At 49.9% G+C, this 27,274-nt stretch overlaps 1 protein-coding gene and 1 pseudogene across 1 annotated transcript in view; both read right to left on the bottom strand.

Annotated features, from left to right (window-relative positions):
* GALNT2 (polypeptide N-acetylgalactosaminyltransferase 2) overlaps positions 1-27,274 on the bottom strand; it is a 178,656-nt gene that overhangs the window by 135,290 nt on the left and 16,092 nt on the right. The window lies entirely within an intron of this gene.
* LOC132483923 (mitochondrial import inner membrane translocase subunit TIM14-like) lies at positions 22,399-22,696 on the bottom strand (annotated as a pseudogene).

Raw genomic sequence — 27,274 nt, 5'->3', positions numbered from 1 at the left:
CCACTGGGGAGCAATACCCTGGATGGGGTGTGTGTGTGTGTGTGAGGGAGAACCGTCTCTCCCAGGAAGCCTGGGGAGGGGAGGAAGGGTGAGCGCTGAGTCCTGTGGAGGGAAGCGCAGAGGGGAAGGTGAGGGAGCAGCTGTGTCCGGCTCTGAGCCACGAGGGCCTAAACGGTGCGTCCAGCTGGCCCGGTGACGCCAGAGGGGAGAGGCGCACAGGCTCCATTTAACACAGAACACAGCGCTCTGCAGAGCAGAGACTCGGAGAGGAACGGATGGGGCTCAGACACCAGGAGGATGTGCAGCCTGGCAGCTCCAGACACACGCCCTGGGCAGGGACCACATCCTTCTCAGGAAAAGTCCTGGCCAGGCTGATACGGGCACAGGCGCTTGTCCACAAGGCGGCGCGAGACCCAAGCACCTCAAAGGCTGCTAGTGAGCAGCGCCCGGCACGATGGATGGGACTGCGTGACAGCAGTGATGCGCTGAGAACCCGAAGGCGGACCAACCTGACACTGAGCCGGGACACGTACATCTCAGGAAAGGACCATGAGGATAAGAGATCATCACGTTATATGGCGGCAGTGCCCGCAGAAGTATCAGCCGGGGCACAGAGAGCACTGGGGAGGAGGGCCCAGACAGGGGCTGCAAACACCACTCCCTAAAAGAGGCCGATTCCAGGTCTGGGGCAGGAAATACACAACGTGACCCCGGGAACCCTGTCATAGCAGACAGCAAGACACGAGGATCACACCGAAAGGACCCAGGAGCCACCTAAAGACGCTCCCACTGAGCAAAGCTGGGACAAGTTTAACGTGAACAAGAGCAGTAACAGCAATCAACGGAAACACAACTGTTTCAATCCACGAGTTCATAATGATACAAAACCAAACCAAACACACAGCCCTACTTGGTCACCACTGACTTGAAACTGATAAATAAGAGAGAAAGAACCCAGAAGTGTGCGGTCTTTACCAGCCAGGCAGAACCCCGAGGTGAGCAGACAGTCGGATGAGACAGAGCTGTCCTTTGCAGACGTCCTCTAACAAGGAAGTAAAGGGGCTGAAGAATGAGGTGCTGTAACCCAGGGAGGGGGGATGCAGGCACGGACGTCAACAGCGGCTCAACTGGAGACTCCAGCCTGAAGAGCACAACCCCACACACGAGGGCGGCTAGCCTACCCCTCCAAAATCAAACTAAAACCCAAACCTGAATCTCACCATACTTCAGATCCAAGCTCCAATTTGCAGGGCATAAAAGAGCACGGAGGCCTTCAAAGAATTAGGTAATATAATGACCTTAAATCTAAGATTTCTTGAAGGCAGCAAATGAAGAAAAATATGTAAGACACTTGGCATACTTGGAATATAGAGTTAATAAATGAGAAAAATAATCATCATCAAGAAAAAAAAAAAAGAGTACAGAGGAACTGGCTAAACTCCACCCTGAGAATGCACCCTGAAAAACCCAGACCACGGTAAACAGTAGGCAAAGCCCAGCCAGCTTAACAAACACATCACAAAAACAAACCAACAAGACCAAAACACACAAGAGAGATAAAAGAGGCAATTGTGATTTAAAAAAACATACACACTTCAATTGTAAAGGGTGACTCTATCCAAATTTTGAATTCTATTTTACTTATTTTTTTATACAGCAGGTTCTTACGAGTTATCTATTTTACACATATCAGTGTATACATGTCAATCCAAATCTCCCAATGCATTCCACCACCACCTCCACCCCCCGCCGCTTTCCCCCCTTGCTGTCCATACGTTTGTTCTCTACATCTGTCTCTACTTCTGCCTTCCAAACCGGTTCATCTGTACCATTTTTCTAGATTCCACATATATGTGTTAATACACAATACTTGTTTTGCTCTTTCTGACTTACTTCACTCCGTATGACAGTCTCTAGGTCCATCCACGTCTCTACAAATGACACAACTTTGTTGCTTTTTATGGCTGAGTAATCTTGCATTGTACATATGAAACACATCTTCTTTATCCATTCACCTGTCGATGGGCATTTAGGTTGCTTCCATGACTGGGCTATTGTAAATAGTGCTGCAATGAATACTGGGGTGCATGTGTCTTTTTGAATTATGGTTTTCTCTGGGTATATGCCCAATAGAGGGATTGCTGGGTCATACTGTAATTCTATTTTTAGTTGTTTTTTTTAAATTTATTTATTTTATTCATATTTATTTTTGGCTGTGTTGGGTCTTTGTCGCCACGCACAGGTGCAGCGAGCAGGGGGTGCTCTTCGTTATGATACGTGGGCTCCTCATTGCGGTGGCTTCTGCTGTTTCGGAGCTTGGGCTCTAGGCACACAGGCTTCAGTAGTTGTGGCACGCGGGGTCAGTAGTTCTGGCTCGTGGGCTCTAGAGTGCAGGCTCAGTACTTATGGTACACAGGCTTAGTTGCTCCATGGCATGTGAGATCTTCTGGGACCAGGGCTCGAACCCGTGTCCCCTGCGTTAGCAGGTGAATTCTTAACCACTGAGTCATGGGGGAAGCCCTATTTTTAGTTTTTTAAGGAACCTCCATACTGTTCTCCATTGTGGCTGTATCAGTTTATATTCCCACCAACAGTGCAAGAGGGTTCCCTTTTCTCCACATTATCTCCAGCATTTGTTGTTTGTGGATTTTCTGATGATACCCATTCTAACTGGTGTGAGATGATACCTCACTGTAGTTTTGATTTGCATTTCTCTAAAAATTAGCGATGTTGAGCAGCTTTTCATGTGCCTCTTGGCCATCTGTATGTCTGCTTTGGAGAAATGTCTATTTAGGTGTTCTGCCCATTTTTTGATTGGGTTCTTTGCTTTTTAACTATTGAGCTGCATGAGCTGTTTATATATTTCAGAGATTAATCGTTTGTCTATTGATTTGTTTGCAAATATTTTCTCCCATTCTGAAGGTTATCTTTTCATCTTGTTTATAATTTCCTTTGCTGTGCAAAAGCTTTTAGGTTTCATTAGGTCCCATTTGTTTATTTTAGTTTTTATTTCCATTACTCTAGGAGGTGGGTCAAAAAAGATCTTGCAGTGATTTATGTCAAAGAGTGTTCTTCCCATGACTTTCCTCTAACAGTTTTATACTGTCCGGTCTTACATTTAGGTCTTTAATCCATTTTGAGATTATTTTTGTGTATGGTGTTAGGGAGTGTTCTAATTTCATTCTTTTACATGTAGCTGTCCAGTTTTCCCAGAACCACTTATTGAAGAGACTGTCTTTTCTCCATTGTATATCCTTGCCTCCTTTGTCATAGGTTAGCTGACCACAAGAGCATGGGTTTATCTCTGGGCTTTCTATCCTGTTCCATTGATCTATATTACTGTTTTTGTGCCAGTACCGTATTGTCTTGATTACCGTAGCTTTGTAGTATAGTCTGAAGTCAGGGAGTCTGATTCCTCCAGCTCCGTTTTTTTCCCTCAAGAATGCTTTAGCTATTCGGGCTCTTCTGTGTCTCCAAACAAACTTTAAGATTTTTAGTTCTAGTTCTGTCAAAAATGCCATTAGTAATTTGATAGGGATTGCACTGAATCTGTAGATTGCTTTGGGTAGTATAGTCATTTTCACAATGTTGATTCTTCCAATCCAAGAACATGGTATATCTCTCCACCTGTTTGTGTCATCTTTGATTTCTTTCATCAGTGTCTTATAGTTTTCCGAGTACAGGTCTTTTACCTCCTTAAGTAGGTTTATTCCTAGGTATTTTATTTTTTGTTGCAATGGTGAACGGGATTGTTTCCTTAATATCTCTTTCTGATCTTTCGTTGTCAGTGTATAGGAATGCAAGAGATTTCTGTGCATTAATTTTGTATCCTGCGACTTTACCAGATTCATTGATGAGCTCTAGTAGTTTTCTGGTGGCATCTTTAGGATTATCTATGTATAGTATCATGTCATCTGTGAACAATGACAGTTTTACTTCTTCTTTTCCAATTTGTATTCCTTTTATTTCTTTTTCTTCCCCGATTGCCGTGGCTACGACTTCCAAAGCTATGTTGAGTAACAGTGGCGAGAGTGGACATCCTTGTCTTGTTCCTGATCTTAGAGGAAATGCTTTCAGTTTTTCACCATTGAGAATGATGTTTGCTGTGGGTTTGTCATATATGGCCTTTATTATGTTGAGGTAGGTTCCTTCTATGCCCACTTTCTGGAGAGTTTTATCATAAATTGGTGTTGAATTTTGTCAAAAGCTTTTTCTGCATCTACTGAGATGATCATATGGTTTTTACTCTTCAATTTGTTAATATGGTGTATCACATTGACTGATTTGCGTATATTGAAGAATCCTTGCATCCCTGGGATAAATCCCACTTGACCATGGTGTATGATGCTTTTAATGTGTTGTTGGATTCTTTTTGCTAATATTTTTTTGAGGATTTTTGCATATTCATCAGTGATACTGGTCTGTAATTTTCTTTTTTTGTAGTATCTTTGTCTGCTTTTGGTATCAGGGTGATGGTGGCCTCGTAGAATCAGTTTGGGAGTGTTCCTTCCTCTGCAATTGTTTGGAAGAGTTTGAGAAGGATGGGTGTTAGCTCTTCTCTAAATGTTTGATAGAATTCACCTGTGAAACCATCTGGTCCTGGACTTTTGTTTGTTGGAAGAGTTTTAATCACAGTTTCAATTTCATTACTTGTGATTGGTCTGTTCATATTGTTTATTTCTTCCTGGTTCAGTGCTGGAAGGTTATACCTTTCTAAGAATTTGTCCATTTCTTGCAAGTTGTCCATTTTATTGGCATAGAGTTGCTTGTAGTAGTCTCTTAGGATGCTTTGTATTTCTGCAGTGTCCGTTGTAACTTCTCCTTTTTCATTTCTAATTTTATTGACTTGAGTCCTCTCCCTCATATGAGGAAATAGTCTTTTCAACAAATGATGTTGGGGCTACTGGATATCTAAATGCAAAAGAATGAAATCAGACCCCTACCTCACATCATACATAAAAGTTAACTCAAAATGGATCAAAGACTTAAATGTAAGAACTATATTAAACCATAACGCTCTCAGGGAAAAAAAATAGGTATAAATCTTTGCGACACGGGATGAAGCAATGGGTTTCTCAGGTATCTTTAGCTTTTGCTTGTCTGTAGAGCTTTTGATTTCTCTGTCGAATCTGAGTGAGATTCTTGCTGGGTAGAGTAATCTTGGTTGGAGGTTCTTCCCTTTCATCACTTTAAATATATCGTGCCACAAAATTTATTGTGCTACAAGCAGAAAGTCTGGCTTGTAGAGCTTCTGCTGAGAAATCAGCTGTTAACCTTATGGGAGTTCCCTTGTATGCTGTCATTTTTCCCTTGTTGCTTTTAATAATTTTTCTTTGTCTTTAATTTTTGTCAGTTTGATAACTATGTGTCTCAGCCTGTTTCTCCTTGGGTTTATCCTGCCTGGGACTCTCTGCACCTCCTGGACTTGGATGGCTATTTCCTTTCGCATGTTAGGGCAGTTTTCAACTATAATTTCTTCAAATATTTTCTCAGGTACTTTCTCTCTCTCTTCTCCTCTGGGACCCTTTTAATGTGAATGTTGGTGCATTTAATGTTGTCCCAGAGGTCTCTCAGGCTGTCTTAATTTCTTTTCATTCTTTTTTCTTTATTCTGTTCCACAGCAGTGAATTCCACATTCTGTCTTCCAGGTCACTTATCTGTTCTTCTGCCTCAGTTATTCTGCTATTGATTCCTTCTAGTGTATTTTTCATTTCAGTTACTGTATTGTTCATCTCTGTTTCTTTGTTCTTTAATTCATCGAGGTGTTTGTTCTTTAAATCTTCTAGTTCTTTGTTAAATATTTCTTGCATCTTCTGTATCTTTGCCTCCGTTCTTTTTCTGAGGTCCTGGATCATCTTCACTATCATTATTCTGAATTCTTTTTCTGGAAGGTTGCCTATCTCCACTTCATTTAGTTGTTTTTCTGGGGTTTTATCTTGTTCCTTCATCTGGTACGTAGTCCTCTGCCTTTTCATTTTGTCCATCTTTCTGTAAATGTGGTTTTTGTTCCACAGGCTGCAGGATTGTAGTTCTTCTTGCTTCTGCTCTCTGCCGTCTTGTGGATGAGGCTATCTAAGAGGCTTGTGCAGGCTTCCTGATGGGAGGGACTGGTGGTGGGTAGAGCTGGGTGTTGCTCTGGTGGGCAGAGCTCAGTAAAACTTTAATCCGCTTGACTGCTGATGGGTGGGGCTGGGTTCCCTCCCTGTTGGTTGTTTGGCCTGAGGCGACCCAGCACTGGAGCCTGCAGGCTCTTTGGTGGGGCTAATGGTGGACTCCGGGAGGGCTCACACCAAGGAGTACTTCCCAGAACTTCTGCTGCCAGTGTCCTTGTCCCCACGGTAAGCCACAGCCATTCCCACCTCTGCAGGTGACCCTCCAACACTAGCAGGTAGGTCTGGTTCAGTATCCTATGGGGTCACTGCTCCTTCCCCTGGGTCTCGATGCGCACACTACACTTTGTGTGTGACCTCCAAGAGTGGAGTCTCTGTTCCCTCAGTCTTGTCGAAGACCTGCAATCAAATCCCACTAGCCTTCAAAGTCTGATTCTCTGGGAATTCCTCCTCCCATTGCCGGATGTTGGGAAGCCTGACATGGGGCTCAGAACCTTCACTCCAGTGGGTGGACTTCTGTGGTATAACTGTTCTCCAGTCTGTGAGTCACCCACCCAGCAGTTATGGGATTTGATTTTACTGTAATTGCACCCCTCCTACCATCTCACTGCAGCTTCTCCTTTGTCTTTGGATGTGGGGTATCTTTTTTGGTGAGTTCCACTGTCTTCCTGTCAATGATTGTTCAGCAGTTAACTGTGATTCCAGTGATCTCGCAAGAGGGAGTGAGCACACGTCCGTCTACTCCATCTTGAACCAATCTCCTTGTCTATCCGAATTTTGAATTAAGGAAAAACTATAAGATAAATTTATGATATTTATGAACCAATCTCCTTCTCTATCTGAATTTTGAATTAAGGAAAAGCTATAAGATAAATTTATGACATTTATGAACCAACTGGAAATGTGAACAATAATCGAATATTTGATAATATTAAGGAATCTGTTCATTTTGGGGGTATGATCTACAGCATTATTAGGTTTTTTAAAGAGTCCTTATATTTGAGAGATACATACTAAAATATTTACGGATGAAAAAAATCATTTCTGGGGTCTGCCTGGAGTGGACCTGGGTGGGGGCAGGAGTGACCACAGGCTGTTGGTGATTTCAGCAGGGTAACAGGTGCGTGGGGTTCATAATACCATTCTGTCTACTTACGTCTATGTGAACTTCTCCATAAGACCTCTTTTTTTAAAACCAGGCTGGGCTAAGAGCAAGGTCCTCCCAGAGGAGGTGAGATCTGGACCAAGTCCTGCAAGATCAGAACTGCAGGCTGGGGTGGCATCCTCACAGACGTGGCTTGAGTACAGGGCAGGAAGGGCTACACGAGAGGAGAACCACCAGCCTGCCCGCTGCCATGAGCACGTTTGTGTCCTCAGATTCACAGGTGGAAAGCCTAACACCCAATGTGTTAGGAGGTGGGCCTTTGGGAGGTGATCAGGTCATGAGGGGGGAGCTGGCACGAATGGGACTAATGCCCTCATAAAGGAAAGAGTCCTGTCGCCTCCCCTGTGAGGACACAGAAGCCTGCAACCCACAAGAGGGCCCCGCACAGAACACACCCCACTGGCCTGAGCTCAGCCTTCCAGCCCCCAGAACCTGAGAAACCAATGTCTGCTGTTTACCTGGTCTGCAGTGTTGTATCACAGCAGCCTCAACAAACTAAGACATGGTCCTCACAGGGTGGAAGGGGGGCCACGCTGAGGCTGGGGAGGGCAGGGAAAACCTGGTCACACAGGGCCCTTCCTCCCAAGCAGTTAAGCTGGGACTCCGCGATGGGGAGACTGGCCTTATTTATGATTCAAATACCACAGGTCACTGTGGCGACCCTGAAGATGGTGGCACCAGTCACTACGCATGACTAACGCCCTTTGTCAATGGCTGGCCTGCACGCTGGAGATGGTGGCCCGTCCTTACCGCTATTATTAATGCCACACCACATTCACCATAGAGATCAAGAGCTCAATCCTGTGTTCTAGACCAGACGGAAAGGTGGGCTGAGGACACGTTTCCCGGGTCAGGCGCACACTCCACCGCAGCAGGCCAGCTCACTGTCAGGTCCAGGACCACCAGCTCAGTGGACTTCTGCCCGTCCCCCTCCCACCCCATCACCAGCGTTGAGGGCATCATGCTGCCGCTTAAGCCCACTCACCCTCCTCTGGCTAAGAAATACCTCCACCTCACTACCACTCAAAAATAATTCTTTCAAAGTTAAAGAGGTAATAACATGGAAAATCTCTGTCAATTTACTAACCTCACATGCCTTCCTGAATTTCAGCAAGGAAGATTCACTTGGGAAAATTCCTTCACAAGTAACAGCCTGAAGCTACCAGGTGACCGCAGAGAAAGGGCAAGAATGACTAAACCTCCCACTGGAATGAGGTGTGAAAAGAACAGGAAACTCAACAGAAAACCTGATGTTCAATGTGGTCAAAAAGGAATCACTGTGGCCCATTTCAAAAACCTCAGATTACCAGGGATGCAGTTCAGTGCACGGAAACCTCCAACTCTAATGGAAGCCAGCTCTGAACTTAAAGGAAACAGACGACAAAACGGGTTTCCCTTAGAATGAGACTCTTGACACCCAAGGCTTGTAACACAATGGGCTTCGTGCTGTCACGTCAAGTGCTGCACAGAGAAGCACAGAGAGTAAGTCCTTCGTCCACGGCCTCACCTGTGTGCCAGGTGCACAGCACATGTCAACATTACTCTGCAAAAAAGAAACCAGCCTTTTGCCGTGGCGATGAGTCACAGCAGCAACGGGAAGAGAGGCCCCACCTCCCAAATCAGTGCCCCATCCCGCAAGCCCAGCGGCACCAGTCCCCTCCCCCCAGAACCTCCTTCTCGGAGAACATGCACTCTTACCTCATCAGGCACAAAGAAGCTGCCAGCACTCCCTGGGCTCTGAAGGCAACTGGAGGAGCATCTGAAACCCCACTGCTGTCTGCGCTGGGCAAAGTCCCAACGGGCACCTCTAGCTCCCAAACGGCACTCGGCGATGAGCTGGTCCCGTCCCCAGCCCCTTCTGCACTTTGCATGGGATGCTTCTCTACATCTTCACAAGAGCTCAGCTCTTGCCCCAAGACGGTCTCCAGCTGCTCTGCACAGGCTTCTTGTCCTTGAGGGAGGGACCCCCGCAGCCCCTCCCAAGGGCTCCTGGCAAGAGTGGCTGCACCCTTTGGCTCCGAGTATAGACTGGACAGAGAGGCCGGGCAGACTAGATGCCGAAGAAGGGAGGAGAGACAGGAAGAAGCTGCACACAGAAAACTGAGGCCCACAGGAGAGCGAGGCCCACCCTCCCCGGCTCCCCGGCTGGACTGTCGCAGCCCCTGGCAGAGCCCTGGGCGTCACGCGAGGGGACCAGGCCAGGCCACCCCGCAGCTCTCGGGCTCCCTCCTGCCAGACGCCAGGCCCCACGCACTGCGACCTTCTCGCACCCAGCTTTCAAGCCTGGCAGGGGAAGGACCGTGTGGGTCTCTGTCCAGCTGCCGCCCAAGCCATGTGGGTGCAGAGCTTCCCGCGAGGCCCGCAGCACTGGAGGAGAGCCTCGCGCTTGGGAACACACGAGCATGTGTGTGGTCTCCGCGGGGCCCTGTCCCGCTCCCAGTCATCAGAGACCCCAACAAAACCCTGGGCAGGGACTTTCCTGGCCGTCCAGTGGGTAAGACTCGGTGCTTCCCATGCAGGGGGTTTGGGTTCGATCCCTGGTAGGGAAGCTAAGATCCCGCGTGCCTCGCGGCCAAAAAACCAAAACAGAAAACAGAAGCAATATTGTAACAAATTCAATAAAGACTTTAAAATTGGTCCATATCCAAAAAAAAAAAACCTTAAAAAAAAAGTCCTGGGCAGACCGCAGTGACTCTGGCATTGCGGGGGTAAGTGAAGACACTGTTTCCTGGGAGAGACACCTGTCCCGTGTAGGTTTTTGCCCCGGCCGACAGCCCAGACCTGGACCTCGAGGGCTGACTGCTCCCGGGCAAGCCTGTGCAAGGTGGCCTGCAGCTCAGGGAGCCCGACAGAGCTTCCTCTCAGCCCGCCCACCCCTCCCGCCTGTCCCCTCGTAGCCCTCCCACCCACACAAGAGCAGAGGCGGACCAAGGACAGAAGAAACCAGCCATAGGAGTTATCAGCAGATGCCCTCTCATGAACGCCTGGCACACAGGAAACGCACACTGGTCACTCATTCCTGTTACATCATCCTGTCCCACCTCAACCCCCTAAAAGCCCTTGATGTCAAGTGAAACGAACAGGCACTAAAGCCGAACACAAAACCAAAGCACTGAAGCACCTCCAGGGGTAGTTGGGTTTCCAAGGCAGTGGCCAAATGACCAATGGTTTCAGCAAACTGTAGGGACGCAGGGCCTCAGGTGTCCAGGGACCCACCCAGGCCCCAAGGATGCTCCAGCTCCCAGAAGCAGGCACCATGCTGTTATCTCCAGCTGGTGCCCCTCCTCACCCGCAGCTCTCTGGGCGATGGAACCCCCCTCCCCCACAGGCATGGCCAACCTCACAGAGAGGAATAAGCGTGCTGTCCAGAGGTACGTGCCTCATTCACGGGGAGAACCCAGAACTCTGTTATCACTCAAGAGTCCAGGAGACAGAGGACGATGCCCAGTCACCATGCGTGCGCAGCCCTGAGCAGGAGAAGCTGGCATGGAGTTGGCACGTGGTTAATACGCAACTATCGCACAAGACCAGCCTCTGAGCAGTCAGGTTCGAAGACTGACCTAAAGAAATGAATCATCTCTACTGCATCCGCTGTGACGGCCGCTGAGGCTCCGACAGGGCTGAGGAGAAAGGTGAGTGGGAGAGGCTGGAAAGATACAGTGCGCGCGCTGACAGGTGACAGGCCTGGATCTGGCGTCAGACGGAGCTAGGTCTCTGTCACGTACTAGTTGTCCATCCTAAACGAGTCTGCTGCCCACACCCCAACGTGGAAAAGAGGGGAAATCATACTTATGAGCCCCTAGGACACTAACCCCGAAGCAGATGCAAATACAGGTCAGTGTCCTGTAAAGCCGCGCTGCAGTGGCACCCACAGAAGCCCTCATTTTTGTACGCTGCTGTGTACCTTCATCCACGCTGACCACCATGAGGGCAAGGTGGCTCAGAGAGACCACGTCCCCACCAGAGCAGAGGCAGCAAAAAGCTCATCGAATCCAAGACCCATCAACTGCAGGGCCGTTAACTTCACCTAACACTCAGGAGGAAAAATGTTAGCAACCAAACCATGAAGCACCATCCATGACAAGATGCAACCTGATTTCAGAGATGTTAAAATGTGAGCGGGAAGATATGCATTTTCGAATCAATGAGGCATGGTGCGATGAGAATCCCAGGGGGCCCTAGAGCTCAGGGTCTAGTCCTGATTGGACAACGTCCAAGGCCAGTTTGAGCCCATGGAGAGGTGGCGTCCAGCAGGGGCCGCTCTTCAATAATCCTGGACCTTGTTTGAATTCCAGGCTCCCTGTCCCTCATGGAGGTTCTCATTCAGTGGATCTGGGCTAGGGACACGCCACGCTCTGGAAGGGGTAGAGGGTTCCTGCCGCCCACCAGCCAGCCCTCTCATGCCCCGCCCACTGCCATGCCCTGGGCTGAGAACGTGCATGATGTCTGTGCCTACGGCGCCCTGTGCCCGTCAGTATGCGGAGCCCAGCAAAGCCAACAGGAGGGACCACCTGCCTACCAGAGCCCCCCTTCTCCCCCTGGCCTCCGGCATCAGGACACCCCTCTGGTGAAGAAAGGCCCACCAGAACAGAGGTGTGGATCCAACCCAGCACGTTCTGTGGTCCTCCCACACCTCACTCCTGGCTTGTCTCTCCTGCACACTTTCCCCGATTCTGATTCGTTTTCGAAGTGTGCTGCTGCAGACCTCCAATTAGAACGGGGGGCTGGAGGCGTGCTAGGCAGCATTTCCCTAAGTTGGCTGTGACTCAGCCTGGCAAAGCCCCAAGCGCCGTTACAGCGGCCGCCTTCTGCCCCTTTATTAGCTCTGCGAGCGGCAAAGCCAGTAATCACAGGCCGATCACTGCTCAAAGCACATTCGCCAGCACCTCCTGAGACCTAAAGAACAGGCGCGCAGCTCCTTTTTCCCAGCTCGGCAAAGTTCATTTGCATTTTGAGCAACGGGGACATGGGTGGGACTCCGTGGCTCGTGAATGATGCACTCCAGGATTTCTGAAGCCTATTAAGAAAGGAGAGCCTCCCTGGGTAGCGAGCACGATGCAGCTCCGGCCACCTGTTTCCCTCCTCCCGCCTTCACTCAGCACATCTCACTTACTTTATAACTCAAGGCATCCAACTAGGCAGGGGTTTTAAAGCTTCCCATTTCTGAGGCTAGAGAGCCAGGGGGCTGAATGCCTGAGGATCAGGTTGCAGTGACAGCCACCTCTCTCTGAGGCCACCAGCTGCCTCTGATAACCTAGTTTACCATGATAGGAAAGGATTCCAGGGCTATCTATGCCCAAATCCCCCAGAAAATAGGATTTCAGCCTTTTTAGATAGTGGTTCCATTAAGCTCTGGAGAAAGGAGTGGAGGAGACACCGGGGGGGTTGGGGGGTGGGGAGAGAGGCCCCCGCCCGGCTCCGGCTGCCCCTTCCAGTCCCAGAGCCCCCAGTCTGTGCAGGTCCAACATCCTACATCCTGAGAGAATACAAGGAGCTTAAGGATGCTCGGGAGTTAGAGGGAAAAGGCCGCTAGTTACTGAGCAGGGGCAGGGTGCGCGCCCAGCACCGTGGGTGTCCAGGGAGCAGTGGCTGAATCAGTTAATGACACCAAGTCCGTGGCTTTTGGGGGTAAGCGTCTCCACCCTGAGCAGCGAATCCTGCTGGAGGAGGGAATTGTCACTCGGGGAAGGTCAGGTCATCACTCGCCAACTAAATGACATGGGGAAGGGGAAGAATAAATAACAACCCATGACCTGATAAAGGGTTTGTCTACATCGGCTGACTCATTCCAGAATTGAGGCCAAAATCAGGGTTAACTGCAACAGGGCCGACACGATAATTACGTGTTTGTTGGTTTTGGGTGTTTTTAAAAGCCACCAACTCCTTTCCTTAGAGCCACACACAAAATCCTGCAGGGAGCTCTTTCCTGGAAGTAGAAATGCATCCTCGGAGAGCCCCACTGATGCAGGCAGCCTTGTAGCCCACCGACACCTGCCCCAAACCGAGCAGGAGAGCTGACTGGCATTTCTTCCCAACCCTGGGGCTGAGGATGGAAACGTGTTCGTGGCGGTGGACGTTTGTCCTGGAGGAAAGACCGCGAATGCGGGAAAGCATCTCCACGCTCACCCCGCACCAATTCTTGCTGAATAAAAATAGTCACCTTTGCACAAAAGCAGGGTCGCTCATGGATACAAAGTAAACCACAGTGGAGAGAGTAAAAGCCACACTAAGGGTCTCTGCTGTGCAAATCGAGATTCCACGAATGTTATTAAAATCTATTAAGTGGATTTTGGCCTCCGTGAAACCTAAGGAAAGATTATTAAAGGAAAAAGGACCACAGCTCTCTCTCTACCACTGTAAATAGCTCTTTCAAGCAACTGTTTTTCTGGACAGCCTCACCCCGGAGGAAGTTGAGGCTGTTACAAATTCTGCAAAGCAAATGACTAGGATGATGAGAATCCCTAACGTAAAGCGTTGTGCTCTAAACACAGTCTCAGGAAGACCAACAGATGCCGGTCTCAGCCTCAGTGAGACCCATCGAAGCAAAAGGTCACTTCTTCCAGCCCCAGAGGGAGTCCTCAGATGACACCTTGTCCATGCTCCTCCTGTGGCCCACACCCTCCCCGGCCCCCCCAAAGAAAGAGTCCCTTGGAGTTCCACTGTCACAGCAGCTGGGTGTTTTCACTCTCCACTACCCAACACTCTCTTTGTTTTTTCCCCTATGGCATCTTAGGGAAAACACCGGGAGTGCCTTAGTCTGCTCTGTCTCTCCTGGGGGGGAAAAAAGCCACAAGCTGTCCTGAGTTATCACATGAAGTGCACGTCATTCTACCCAGACGCAGAGGCAGCTGTCACAAAGCCCGTGCGGCCTCACATCAGATCAATAAGCAACTTCTACCTGGCTTTTGCAAATACGAATACTCCAAAGACCCCAAATTGGAACCCCTGAGGTATAAACTTGCTCCATAGAACCACATCTGCTGCAAACTCTTCCAGAAAATAACTGGAATTCTAAAACAGGAAGTCAACCATTTAGGCTTATAATTCCAGAGAGACACAACTTCACTCTTGAGACCAAAACCGCTGCATTTGTTGTGAAGCTGCAGTTACTGTCTCAAGCAGGTGCTCCCTTCATGGCGCTTTTTCGCTCCTACGTTTACAGCGTGGAAAACCCGACCTCCCACCAAGGGTTGGGGGTGCCCACTGTGCCGGGGACCAGTTGGGCTCCGGAGATTCAACAGTAAACAAGACATACCTGTCCCCAAAGGGGCTTCAGCTCATCTCCCCTTTCCTGACTTTAAAAGGAAGAGTCGAGCTTGTTTTTCAGGAGAAAAAGAGATTCTTCTAAGAGAACCAAAAAGTTTTGAGCCTTGTAAGCCCTTAAAACGTACTAGCACTTAAAATTAGCTCCTCGGACAGACAATTTGTCTTTGCACTTTCACACAATGCAGACGACTCAGGGGAAGGGCGAACTGTGCCTTGCCAACCAAGCATCGGGAACCACCGGGGAGAGTTCATCTCAGTAGGCAGCATCTCATTCCATCCACTCTTTGCACTTCTGTTTGGCAAAGGGGCAGAACAGGAGATAAGGAAGTTGTCCCCCAAATCTCTGCTACAGACTTCAATCCTCGGTCCCAGGCCACCCTGCTCCAAAGGACCAGGAAAGGGGTCCACATTATAGAGTTTCATGTGGGAAGAGAGGAACATATCAGGAACAGGAATCATCACATACAAAAACAGCAGGAACAATAGCCCATCACAGATTTACAGAACCCACAGTTCCACTTATGACACATTTTTATTTTCCATCGCCCTTACGTTGTTTATTAAACATTTATTCGTGGTCCTGAGCTTGGCTGACCAGGACCTGAAAACTTGTTAAAACACCATCAGGATCATGTCAAGAAGCCTTTAAGTAGTCTAAAAAAGGCATGTTGTTTGTATCTGTCTTGACAGACCGGGAGTATATTCTGCAGGCTTAAGAATTTCAGTTCAATAAACACATGCTGGCACCTGACGCACTTGGGAGTGGGGAGGGCGTGGGTGTGAGCGGCCAGCCCCCGGGAGCCCTGACGGAGCTGACCACAAGGCCCGAGGGTCCCAGCCCCTCCCAGGGAGGAAAGAACGGGCAGGGGTAGAGGGCGGGGGGAAGATGCTTATTTAACATTTACTGCAAAAACCGGAATTACAAGGAGGCACCCCTGGCGTGACATGTTTAGGAAGCAGAGGGGTGGATTATATATACATACACACGTATACATATATACATACATACACGCACACGTGTACAACACATTTAGGAAGTGTCAGGGGAAATATACATCTACACACACATCTACATACATGTGTATGGATGGATATATACACACGTGTGTATGTACATGTATATAGATGTGTATATTTCCCTCCCACACTTCCTAAGTGTGTCCTGTGTGTGTGTGTGTGTGTGTAGGTTTGTGTGTCCATGTATATTTCCCCCAGACACTTTCTGAGTGTGCAGATATACATACGTACGTACACGTGTATATACATATACATACACAGGCTGTGGAGTGAGGCAGACCTGCATTTTCATCGTTGTAACACTTCTCTGCCGTAAGAGCGTGTGACCTTGAGGAAGTTATTCAGCACCTGTAGCTGCTCATTTGCAGAATCGGGTCCGTAATACCTATGCCTCACAGGACTGCTGATGGCGAAAAGGAGCGCTGGGCAGGCCCCACTGTGCACAGCACGAGGCACACAGTAGGTGCACAACAAGGAAGCCTCTCCCATGCCCTGTGGAACCATTTGAGGTATATTAGCCACACCTTAGAATTTAGAAACCTGAGGCACGGAGTGATGGGGTAAGCGGCCTGGAATCGTAGCAAATTAAAACTACTTCCAGGACTCAATTCTTCATTGTTTAAATCATTCATTGAACAAACAAGATACTGAACCCCTGCTCTTCTCCACGGACCGTGTGGGCAGCTGGGACGAGCCAGCAGACAAACCACAGGCCTGGCCCTCGAGGAGCTGCAGGCCTGGTAGCGGGGGAAGATGCTAAGTATTCACTTGTGCAGGACTGGTGACGCCATGGGTATGGCAGCTCCTGGGGGTCAGATGCCTCAGACCCTAGAAGGGACAGAAGCCGAGAAGAGCCGGGAACCAGACTGGCCCCTCCTACAGGCGCCAGGCCCAAGGGGAGGGCCGGGCCCTCAGGCCTGGGTGCGCAAGGCCATCTGCAGGGCCCCAAGGGCGCGGGGACTCCAGGACATGACTGGGGGGAGCCCCCCTGGCAGCCGTCACAACACAAGGAAGAAAACGTCTCCTTCCAGGAACAAAGGCCAGAATGTCATTCAGCCAAGCACCCTCTGCTGAGCCTCGGGCGGCCGCGGCGCCTCCAGCCCACTTCCAGCCGGCCCCTCCTGGGCATCAGAGCTCGGACGGCGGAGGAAAGCCCTCCCGGGCGAAGCCAGAGCTGTGTGGACTCGCTGGAGGTTCCGGAAACACACTGGGGTGTTAATGATTTCGAGAAACTCGCAGCAATGAACGCACTAGCCTCTTGACGGCCTGAGACGCCCAAGGACAGCGGCCCCGACCCCGGGCCCTGGCCACACACCCTCCACCCCGGCCCCAGGCGCCCCGGGCTGGCTCCCAAGTATCGCAGCTGGCCCGGGTGCCCTCCCCCCGCCCCTGCCAACAGGGGTGAGGAAATGGGTGATCCTGGAGCACCGACACTGCTGCAGCCCAGGGCAGCCCCCTTCCCTCCCCACCCCCCACCCCGTCCCGGAAGCACACGGTGGCTGCTTGCGCTCCATGGAAACACCCGCATCAGAGAGCACCCACCGGTGGATACGGGCAACAGGAGAGCAACTCTTCCCAGAAAGCAAGCAAGCAAGCACGTGGTCAGAGGACGGCTGCGGCGAGGGCTCAGACGCTCCTCTCCTCCTGAGGAGGTGATTCAGCACGGCCGGGAGCATCTGAGCTCCCGAGGTGAGCCAGGGCGGGGCGGGTGGACTCCCCTAATGACTGGGTCTAGACACCACCTCAGCTAGAACTGCAGCCCCATCGTGGAGTGAAAGCTGCCCCGCCCACCGCCCTGCCTCACCTCGGGCTCAGGAAGTACATTCCTGGAAACGGCCCCTGCAAATCCACAAGCTACACAACTCAAAACTCACGCCCACAAAGTCTAAAGAGACGCTGTCTCACGGGAGGGGCTGCACACTGGATAAAAGCAGACAAACCAAGTGACGGGGAAGAAAGAAGGCCGATTCGGCGGGGGAGCACTGACTCCAGAGAACCTACATTGCCTCCAGATAGGCCTCCAAACCTCCCAATCCCACGAACTACCCCATGCAGTTCAAGTCTGTGCTAAAAGGAGTGAGTGTAAGGGTTTGAAGTTTCTGGAAGAAGGAAGTTATTCCAAATCTCTACTATGAACATCTGCTCACCAGAATACAAACAAGAAGACTCAGAATTTATTCTGGTATTAACTACTAAGAATTATATACTTCTTTTTACATGATACACTCATACATATTAACTCCTTTTTACCCCTGAAACCTTAGTAGAATTAGTATTATTATCTGTTTTATCGATGCCAAACCTAACGACTCAGAAATGTAAAAGCTGCCCTAAATTGCCAGCCAGTTAAATATAAGTGACACAATGTACATTTGGTAATGTTACTGTAACTTTCCACTATTAAAAAGATATTCTAAAGTTTGCTGATATAAAGGAGAGATTAAACTATGATGTTTCATTTTCATGCTAAAATATAAGAAATAGCAATATTCACAATAGCCAGAAGGCGGAACTAACCCAACTGTCCACCAACGGATGAATGGATACATACAAGGAAATATTATTCAACCTTAAAAAGGGAATTCTAACACATGCTACATCATGGATAAACCTTGAAGACATTATGCTAAATGAAGTAATAAACCAATCACAAAAGGACAAATATTCTATGATTCCACTCATATGAGGTCCCTAATTTAATAGTCAAATTCATAGGAACAGAAAGTACAGTGGTGGTTCCCAGGGGCCGGGGTGGGGTGTGGAGTTAGTGTTTAACGAGGACAGTTTCAGTTTTACAAGATGAGAAAGTTCTGGAGACGGATGGTTGTGATGGCTGCAGTAATACCGTGAACCTACTTAATGCCACCAAACTGCACGCTCAAAAATACTTAAGGAATATTTTATGTTATGTATGTTTTACCACAATTTTTAAAAAATTTTAAATATTTTTTAAAAGAAAATGAAAAAAGGTAAGGAAATCTACTTGGTTCACTGAAAACTGATAATCTCAATATGATAAAAATTGTATCTCGGGGCTTTCCTGGCAGCGCAGTGGTTAAGAATCCGCCTGCCAATGCAGGGGACATGGGTTCGAGCCCCGGTCCGGGAAGATCCCACATGCTGCTGAGCAACTAAGCCTGTGCGCCACAAGTACTGAGTCTGCGCTCTACAGCCCGCGTGCCACAACTACTGAGCCCGCGTGCCACAACTACTGAAGCCCACACGCCTAGAGCCCGTGCTCCACAACAAAAGAAGCCACCGTGATGAGAAGCCCGTGCACCACAACAAAGAGTAGCCTCCGCTCGCCGCAAGTAGAGAAAGCCTGCACGCAGCAACGAAGACCTAATTCAGCCAAAAAAAAAAAAAAAAAAAAAAAAAAAAAAGTATCTCCTGAGCAAGCACACAGTGTTTTAACAATTTGGATCAATGGTTCATTAAACTAAGAGTTTGGTGTGTAAGGTGTCCCGTGATCCTGGGTCTGAGCTGTGAAATGCCAGACAAGCCCTTTCATTTTTGGTTACTTTCCTTTCCCCCTTCTCAGACACAGCTTTGGACAGTAACTTAGTATGATCCTGATGTTCTCGTAACAAATTTAATGGGAAGAGGGAATCATTCTGTTTGCTTCTAAACAAACCATTCAGACAGAAATGAAAGAATTACTCATCCTACAGAATCTGTTTACCATCTGCTGCTGAAGGGAAGTCTTCACTGAACTGGAGGACCTCTGCATGAATTAGACCCAAAAAGAAAAAATGCCTTTGAGGTTTCAAATCTCTTTGATTCTGTGATTGTACATACTTCAGACCAAACCGAGTCTATCTTTGAGAAGAGAAGGGATATTAAGGAGACTCAACAGGGGCAGCAGTTCCCAGCCCAGCACCCCCAGGCTGCTAAGGATTACCGGGGAAGGCTGGAAAAATGGAATTAATTGGGAATTAAGAAGGGCTTTGCCTAATAGATAAAAAAAAACTTCAAATAAGATGAGGGTCAAAGGCAGAAACATTTAAGAGGTCCTGGTGAGCAAGAGGGAGGGAGGGAGGGAGGGAGGGACTGAGGAGGGGAGTGAGCACCATCCCCGCCCTCAGCAATAAGCAGCCGTCCCTTCTCACAGTCACACCTGTCCCTTCTCACAGTCACACCTGCCACTCACGGGATTCACGTTGACAACAAGATCCTCGTATTAACAAACACCACATTGAAATCACTTAAGCAAATGACTGATCTGCACTGATAAGGAGTTCTTTAGTCATATTTACCACATATAAGTACGTTTTTAATATGTTCGGTTCAGTCATTAAAATCTTCTTAAAGGGGATAATTTTCTACCACGGCTCAACCTAAATTGGCAGGTCCTAGAATGAGAAGATGCCACAGATGTAGTTGGTGTGTAGTTCTTCTTAAAACGGAAAGCCAGCCGGGCAGGAGCTGACACGGCTCAGTGAGAAGTCACTCCAGCAAACACTCCTTCTGACACAAGGCTGAGTAGGGTCCTCGCTCTGCACGGCGTGTGCCACAAGAGAAAACAGCCGCGGTTTCCTGCCTCTCAGGGCCCTGGGGCCGCCCTGTCCTCCTGCGGTGGCACCTGGTGGGGGCGGAGCCTCTGCTCCATCCTCCCGGGGCGGGGCAGCTCGGGGGCTCCCTTCTCTGGTGGAGCAGCCTGGACGGCTCACGGCCGGAGGCTGGGCTCCAGGAGAGCAAAGGGCAACTGCCAGGCCTCTCAGGGCAGGGCCGCGCCAGCCTGGGGTCACACCACCTCCCGCCCCACCAGCAGCCACTGGGCAAGGAAGCCACCAGAAGGCCGGTGGATGGGGAAGCAGCGGGCAGAGCGCACAGGCCGGGGGGAGAGGGGGCTGCTGGGACAGGGCCGGACGGCCTCTGCCACCACGGGCACCGGCGTGGCCGTGTCCCGCAGGCCACTTCCCCCCAGAGCTCTCCCTGCGGGCGGCTGGTCTGAGTGGGCGCTGGGCAGAGCGCAGCGGAGAGGGTCAGTCTGGGGCCGGCAGGGGTGGGCTCCAACGCCACCACGTCCACGCGAGCGCCAAGGCAGGCCATCAAGCCTTCTCCACCAGGCGGACACTTCATCCACAACCTGGGGATGACAGTACCACCTCGCAGGGTCTCATAAGGACTAAATGCGCTCATGCGCACACACACGCACACACGCGCGCACACACACACACTGCTTTAAAGAGCACGCGGGCACTGGCCCTGCTTGCAGTGAGCGTTGCTTTTTATTCGCCGCTGCAGGGGTCACACTGTAAGCCCATCCAGGGCAGCAAGGGCAGCCACAGACCCGGGGGCCACCTCCTGCAGCAGCTCCCCACCGGCTGGGGGCCTGGGGAAGAGCCAGCCTCTACCCAACCCCTGGAACCAGAGGCGGAGGGGCGATTCAGAAGCCAGAGCAGCTTGAGCAGAGGGGCCAGAGTAGGTTACCATGAAAACCCAGGGACCATGGACTCTGCGAGGGGGCTCCAGCCCGAGAGCCGTACCTGAATATCTTTATTTAATCCTCGCCACCACGAAGGGGGCTGCAAACACACCGGACGCAGGGTTAGATTCTGCATGTCTCAGCCTATTTCCCGTCTAAAAAGCGGGAATAACATGTACCAGGCACCTAACCGCACTCAGGGTCAGCCCCCGCCCGCCCCATCTTTATCGCCCCTCCCCAAATTGTCGGGCTCTGACTGTTTATGTCTCTTCTGATAGTTTTTAGTTCTACCAGATATATTCCTTTCAACATAAGCTCTCCAGATGTTTCAGGAAAAGCACATGTATTTCGATCCAAAGAACCGTAACGCTATGATCGCCCCCATTTAAGAACTGCCGAAGCTAAGGTTAGAGAGATGAAGCACCTCACATGGCCAATAAATGGTGCAGGGTGGATTCAAACCCACTTCTCAAAAGCCTGCCCTCTTAGCAACACGCTTTGCTGCCTGTGAGGAGTGAAGTGACATGGAGGCTGAGGGACGCAGCCCACGTTGCCCTTGACCAGGTCAGAGCTGCGGGTCTGGCCACTGACAGAGGCACCGTCTCCTCTCCACAGACCTGCCTTCACACGACAATGACCCAACGCTCCCGCCTCGGCTCCAGGTACCGATTTAAATAAATGGCCACGTCTGCACCTCTGCATCTGGTGTTTGGTATTTTTTTCCCCAACGCCATTAGGATGTTCACTGATCTTAACTAAAGTCTACGAGATTCTTATCAAGTATGAGGGCTAAGAAAATGTTTATTATTCACAAGAAATGCTTCATTTTATTAGAAAATGAAAGCTATGCAACCCCCCATGGTTCCCATGTGCTTCGGCTACCAAGGTACAAGTCTGCGTTCCACTGAAGAACCTGCCCTGGTCTCCTGGGTGCAGGCCTGCCGAGAAGCATGGCTACACAGCCCTGCTCGGCCGGCTCTCTGGGGCCTGGGGTCCTGCTCTCTCAACGGGGACCGCAACCCTACCCCGAGGGTTACGCTGAGTACCAGACTCAACACAGACAGGAACACCCCCAGGACCTGCCCAGGGAGACACTCAGTACCGGTGCCCCTTCACCCTTTCTTCTCCATCCTCTTCTTTGCTTCTTCTCCTTTTTCTGCCCGCTCTACCCCTCTCCCCCATTATATGGCCCTAGATTTTTTTTTTTTTGGTATGTATTTATCCATAATTATTGAGTATTAACCTATAAATATTCTATAATCCAGTTTAAAATTCTCGAATGTAAACAAATTTATACCAAGGCTTTGATTTAGCTTGTGCTAAATCATTTTTAAAATTTGTAGCTTTATTATAAAAAGCTGGTACTCATATACATAAATGAATAAGAACTCAAAATTCATCATACATTTACTTCACTTTTTAGCTTGACCTTCTAGTAAATCTTTAGCGTCACTGATTTTGGCTGCTATATACGGAGATCCTCCCTTGTCTGGGTGATTTAAAAGCACAACTCATCGATGAGCATCTCTTATTTTTCCTTTATTAGCTGTAGGGCTTACACCTAGTATTAATGCTGCTTCCCGCTTTGTCATTTGGGGTTCAAACCCACCTCTGTAATAGCCACCACTGAAGGCAGATTTTGGTAGACTTTGAAAAACTTGTTTTACTTGAGGCTCCATATGCTTCATGGCTTGCAGAGCGTAATGGCCTACAACTCCTGCAGCAGCAATGATCAGTCCAATTGCTACCACTGTACTGGCCGTGGTTCCTGCTGGGCTCCCGGGCACCACATGGAGAGCGGTTCATCCCCGCCCGCCCACCAACTCTATGCCTCTACCACAAAGCCAGCCCTAGATCTTTGAACTCTTGTTCTAATGAATCTGTGTTTACACATAATATGCTTTTTTCCCATAAAGTGCCTCAAATCTTCTTAGAAGTATACGTAGCTTAAGTACACAACAGCCATCATCTAGAAGTGGAAGGAAATTTCAGAGCTGTTCCATAATGGACACAGAAGTGGGAGATACGGTGGTACAATGTCACCCTCCTAAAATAAAGCCTAAGAGAACCAAAAGAATGAATGATGCGAGCCATCTGTGGCCATCTTTCGAGGAAATAGCTCACTCTAACCTCACAGAAGAATCGAAGCAAAACACCCAAGGAATGTAAGGTAGGCTGTAATCTAACTATAATACATTTGGGAAATAGTTCTGCTGACTGCTTACTGAAGAATGTTAAGAAGAATGCCAGATGCGTCCGTCAGGATCCGATTTCTAGAATTCAGACGACGGACAAGCTTTTAAACAGAGGCTTCACCATGAATCGTTAACTCTGTATCAAGCTGTTAACTAGGTAACTGAAAGGGCACAAGGAAAACTCCAAGGTATCAGGCAGGCAGCAAGTGCAGGAAGCAGCCACCACCCCTGGGCTGGAGGGAACCAAGGGAAGAAGTGGAATCAGTGAGCCTTACAAACTCAGAGGAAGGGCCTGAGGCCGCCCCGAGAAGGGGGTCTGCTCAGCTGGTGCTGGGGTCTCTAGGATGGCGACGAGGCTGTTTCTTTCTGTGCTGGGAGGAGGGCACAGCGGGTTCTCCGTGGCAGTTAAGGGGGAGGCGTGTCCCCGGGGGCTGCTCCAGAGCAGGAACAGAGAGGAGGGACCAAGCCCCTTCCCTGCCTACCACCTGGCTGGTGCTTGGACCGCCCGTCCCGGAGGGCACAAATGTGCTGTGCAGAGTCCTAGCTCTGGCGGCACAGAGCGGAGTCTAGAAGGATTTGGAGCTGAGACAACAGTTTAACAAGCTACGCACTGGGTTTTTGAAAAATGAATCTCCATCAGCACCCCAGGGAGAGGGTATTGATTCTATGCACGGAAACATCCCCAGAATGAAGGCCAATCCAGCTTCCATAGAGGGAAGGGAAACACGCCTAGGAGAACAGCTGCTCGCCCAGCGGTGCTGGTTTCCTGAGCACACGCACCCCAGAGCCCTCTCCCCCAGGCTCTGCGCCCATCATCAATTCATGACCCAGAATCTTTATTTACCAACAGTTTACAATACTGGTTCATGGAAACCCCGGGCTTATGATTGATAACCTTCTAGATGAACTAATACCATCTAGTTTCCAAACCTATGAAACCCAGAGACCCAAGGTGATTCTCTCTCTAAGTTCTGTCTGAAACAGCTCGCTGTGGCCTCTCTTTACCCACTGGAAAACTGACCAGTGGGCAAAGAGAAGTCTTTAGAAGAAAATAATCATGTAAGCCTCGACTGTTTCTACAAATGTGTTACACACACACAATGGTACAGAAGTAAAGAAAACAGACACAGAACTCCCAACTTCCCCCTGGAAAACCTACTTCAACATTTGTAAATTCTGTGCAGTTTATTATCCTCCAACAGAGGAATAAGCCCAAGTCCAGGGACGTCAGAAACCTCGGAAGCACGGGTGCTCCACACGCCCCCCTCACATCCAGCCCGCACCACCTGATCCTTCCCGAGCGAGGGTCTCGGCTCCTGGGCAAAGGACCCTGCTGGACAGCCTCTACTTTCACACAAGCGGGCACATGCAGGGCTATGGGGGGAGCAGACGGGGTGCTGTGCGGGGCACTGAGCGTCACCCACCAATTCCAGGTCAGACTGGAAGGGATGGCTTTGTTCATTTCCCCTGAGTGGCTGGTAGGACACTGACGATCAGCGTCCTCTAATCATGAAAAAGTTCCCAATGCTTCCTTCCAATCAGCTGGTACTTGATCCAGAGTTTTCCTTGACAATTACACCCACGTGGCCACTGACCCTCACATATGGGGTCATACCCCCCCCGCGAACAACAACGAAAACAAAGCAACCCCAGATTAAAATAAGATAGGAAAATAAAATCCAAGATTGCTCGACTACCGAACACCTCAAGCCACTCCCGATATCCATTCAGTCCAGTAAGGAAGTTGTAGTTTCTTTAAGCTCCAAACTGTCATTTTCATATCTGTTGTTCGTTACTTTTATTGTAAACAGTAAGCTTCTCAGAGCTTCCTGAATAACTGCTTATGACAAGAGCACCACTCAGTAATCCAACGGGCACTTCATTGTATGCCCATCAATATTCATCCCTGAATATAAAAGCAAGCACCCAAGTTTTCCAAAAGAAAGACCAAACTCAAGCTCAAAGCCTACAACATTGACCAAATATATATGTGAGGACTCCATGAGTTTTCTTTTTCCCCACTCTGGCCGAGTGGCATGCAGGATCCTAGTTCCCCAACGAGGGATCGAATCCATGCCCCTTACAGTGGAAGGGCGGAATCTTAACCACTGGACCACCAGGGAAGTCCCTGGACTCCATGAGTTTTTTTTTTTCTTTTTTTTTTTTTTTGCGGTATGCGGGCCTCTCACTGTTGTGGCCTCCCCCGTTGCGGAGCACAGGCTCCGGACGCGCAGGCTCAGCGGCCATGGCTCACGGGCCCAGCCGCTCCGCGGCATATGGGATCCTCCCAGACCGGGGCATGAACCCGTATCCCCTGCATCGGCAGGCGGACTCTCAACCACTTGCGCCACCAGGGAGGCCCTCCATGAGTTTTTAAAAACACACTTCAGCTCAAGAGCTGACGTTCTGATTTAACTGGTCCGGGGTAGGTTCTAGGCATCTGTATTTTTTAAATCTCCCTAGGTGTTCCTAACGTGTGGCCAGATTGAAAACCACTGGTCTACAGTGTGAATTGGGGGGAGTGGGGTGCAGCACCCAGGCTGGCGTAAAAGGATGAAAGACACAAGCTGCAAGGAAAACCGACAAAGACCCAGGGGAGAAGGACGAGGGCGAGAAGAGAGAAGGTGACAGCAGCCGGTCTGAGGCTACTGCAGTCCTTGAGATTTCACTTCAATGCAGCAATGTGAGTGCAATCAACAGGCAAAGTCCTTCACCCTGCAGGTTTTTCATATGTGCAATTCAGTAATTAGGGCTGCTCGTCAGATGAGACAGCTCTTAAAATATGAACCCTAAGCACGCCCTAACAGGCGGGTCCCTGCTCCCCGGGGTCGTGTGTGCTGGGTTTGAAGGGGCTGTGTGTCCAGCACGTGAAAGAAGAGCGCGGAAGCCAGGACCCAGCTGGGGGCCTCCACCTGCACCTCTGCCGGCACCTTCCCAGGTGAAACACGTGGCTCCCTGGGATGGAAGAAAACACGCTGACCTCCACAAAACAACTTTGCATTTCTAACGGAATTTGCCGTGTACGCCTTTTTTGGCCAGGAAGAGGAAAGAGGCATGCACATGTCGGCATCTGTGTGCACACGTGTGTGCGCACGCATGTGCACACGTGTATGTGTCTCTAGCTGCAGACATAAAACAACTTTCCAGCAGCCGAGTTAAGGTGCGAGCACACACACGCGCGCGCACACACACCCCGCCGGGCCCCCTTCACACACACAATGTACGGAACACTTTTACCGATGGGCAAAGGGTTAAGAGTCAACACCTCACCTAATCCTGGTAACAGCCCTGTTAAGTAGGCCCTGTTCCTGTCTCCACCTCGCAGAAGGGATGACAAGGCCTTGGAAGGGCACCTGTGCGAGGACACAGCAGGAAGGAGGGCTGAGGCTGGATCCAGGGGGATCCAGGGACCAGGCGCCCTCCGCCCCCTCCCCCAGGGCGCACTCAGTGTCCCGCAGGCACCACAGCAGGGCAGACACACAGCTGGGAAGGCAGGGCTGTGCCCTGAGCAAGCCCGTTATTAATGACAAGCTATGACCCACTCCAGGAGATCCCGCCCAGAGAGCCAAGCTACAACTGAATCCTTGTCGCTGCAAAAGTTCTGTGCTGCATGTGGGTGAAACGAAGGAGGAGGAACAAGGGGTGAAAAGGAAAATAAATCTCCTGAGCACACAAAGAAACCCGCTCATTTTACAGCTCTTTTCCTCCTCGGCCAATAAAGAAACACCCGCCCCCCCCGCCGCAAAATGTAAGAGAGAGAAAGCCTGATGTCCAAAGGGTGAGTTGTCTTGCTGTAGGAAGTCCTCCCCTCCTGTGCTGCCCTCCTGTCTCTCTCTCCTGGACCTATGCATTTTCCCAAGCCCCATGCCCACCACCAAAGGACCGGGAGAATAGCTAGGAGAAGCCCTGCTAGTTCTTAGAGGCCGAGCTAACCACTTCCGAGCGCAGGGCAGAGATGCTGCTGCATCACTAACCGCCATCAGCCCCTCTCGCTAAATTCTCGCTCCAATGACGCCAGATGCCATCGGCTCATAGGACTCTGTGCTCCCCTCTCCAAATAACTGAGGGCACAATTTTCTCAGTTCCTCCTCTC

The sequence above is a fragment of the Mesoplodon densirostris genome, chromosome 1 (genome assembly GCF_025265405.1).
Source record: "Mesoplodon densirostris isolate mMesDen1 chromosome 1, mMesDen1 primary haplotype, whole genome shotgun sequence".
NCBI classification, from domain to species: Eukaryota; Metazoa; Chordata; class Mammalia; order Artiodactyla; family Ziphiidae; genus Mesoplodon; species Mesoplodon densirostris.
The sequence above is the reverse complement of the archived record's forward strand: the minus strand, read 5'-3'. Positions and strand labels throughout refer to the sequence as shown.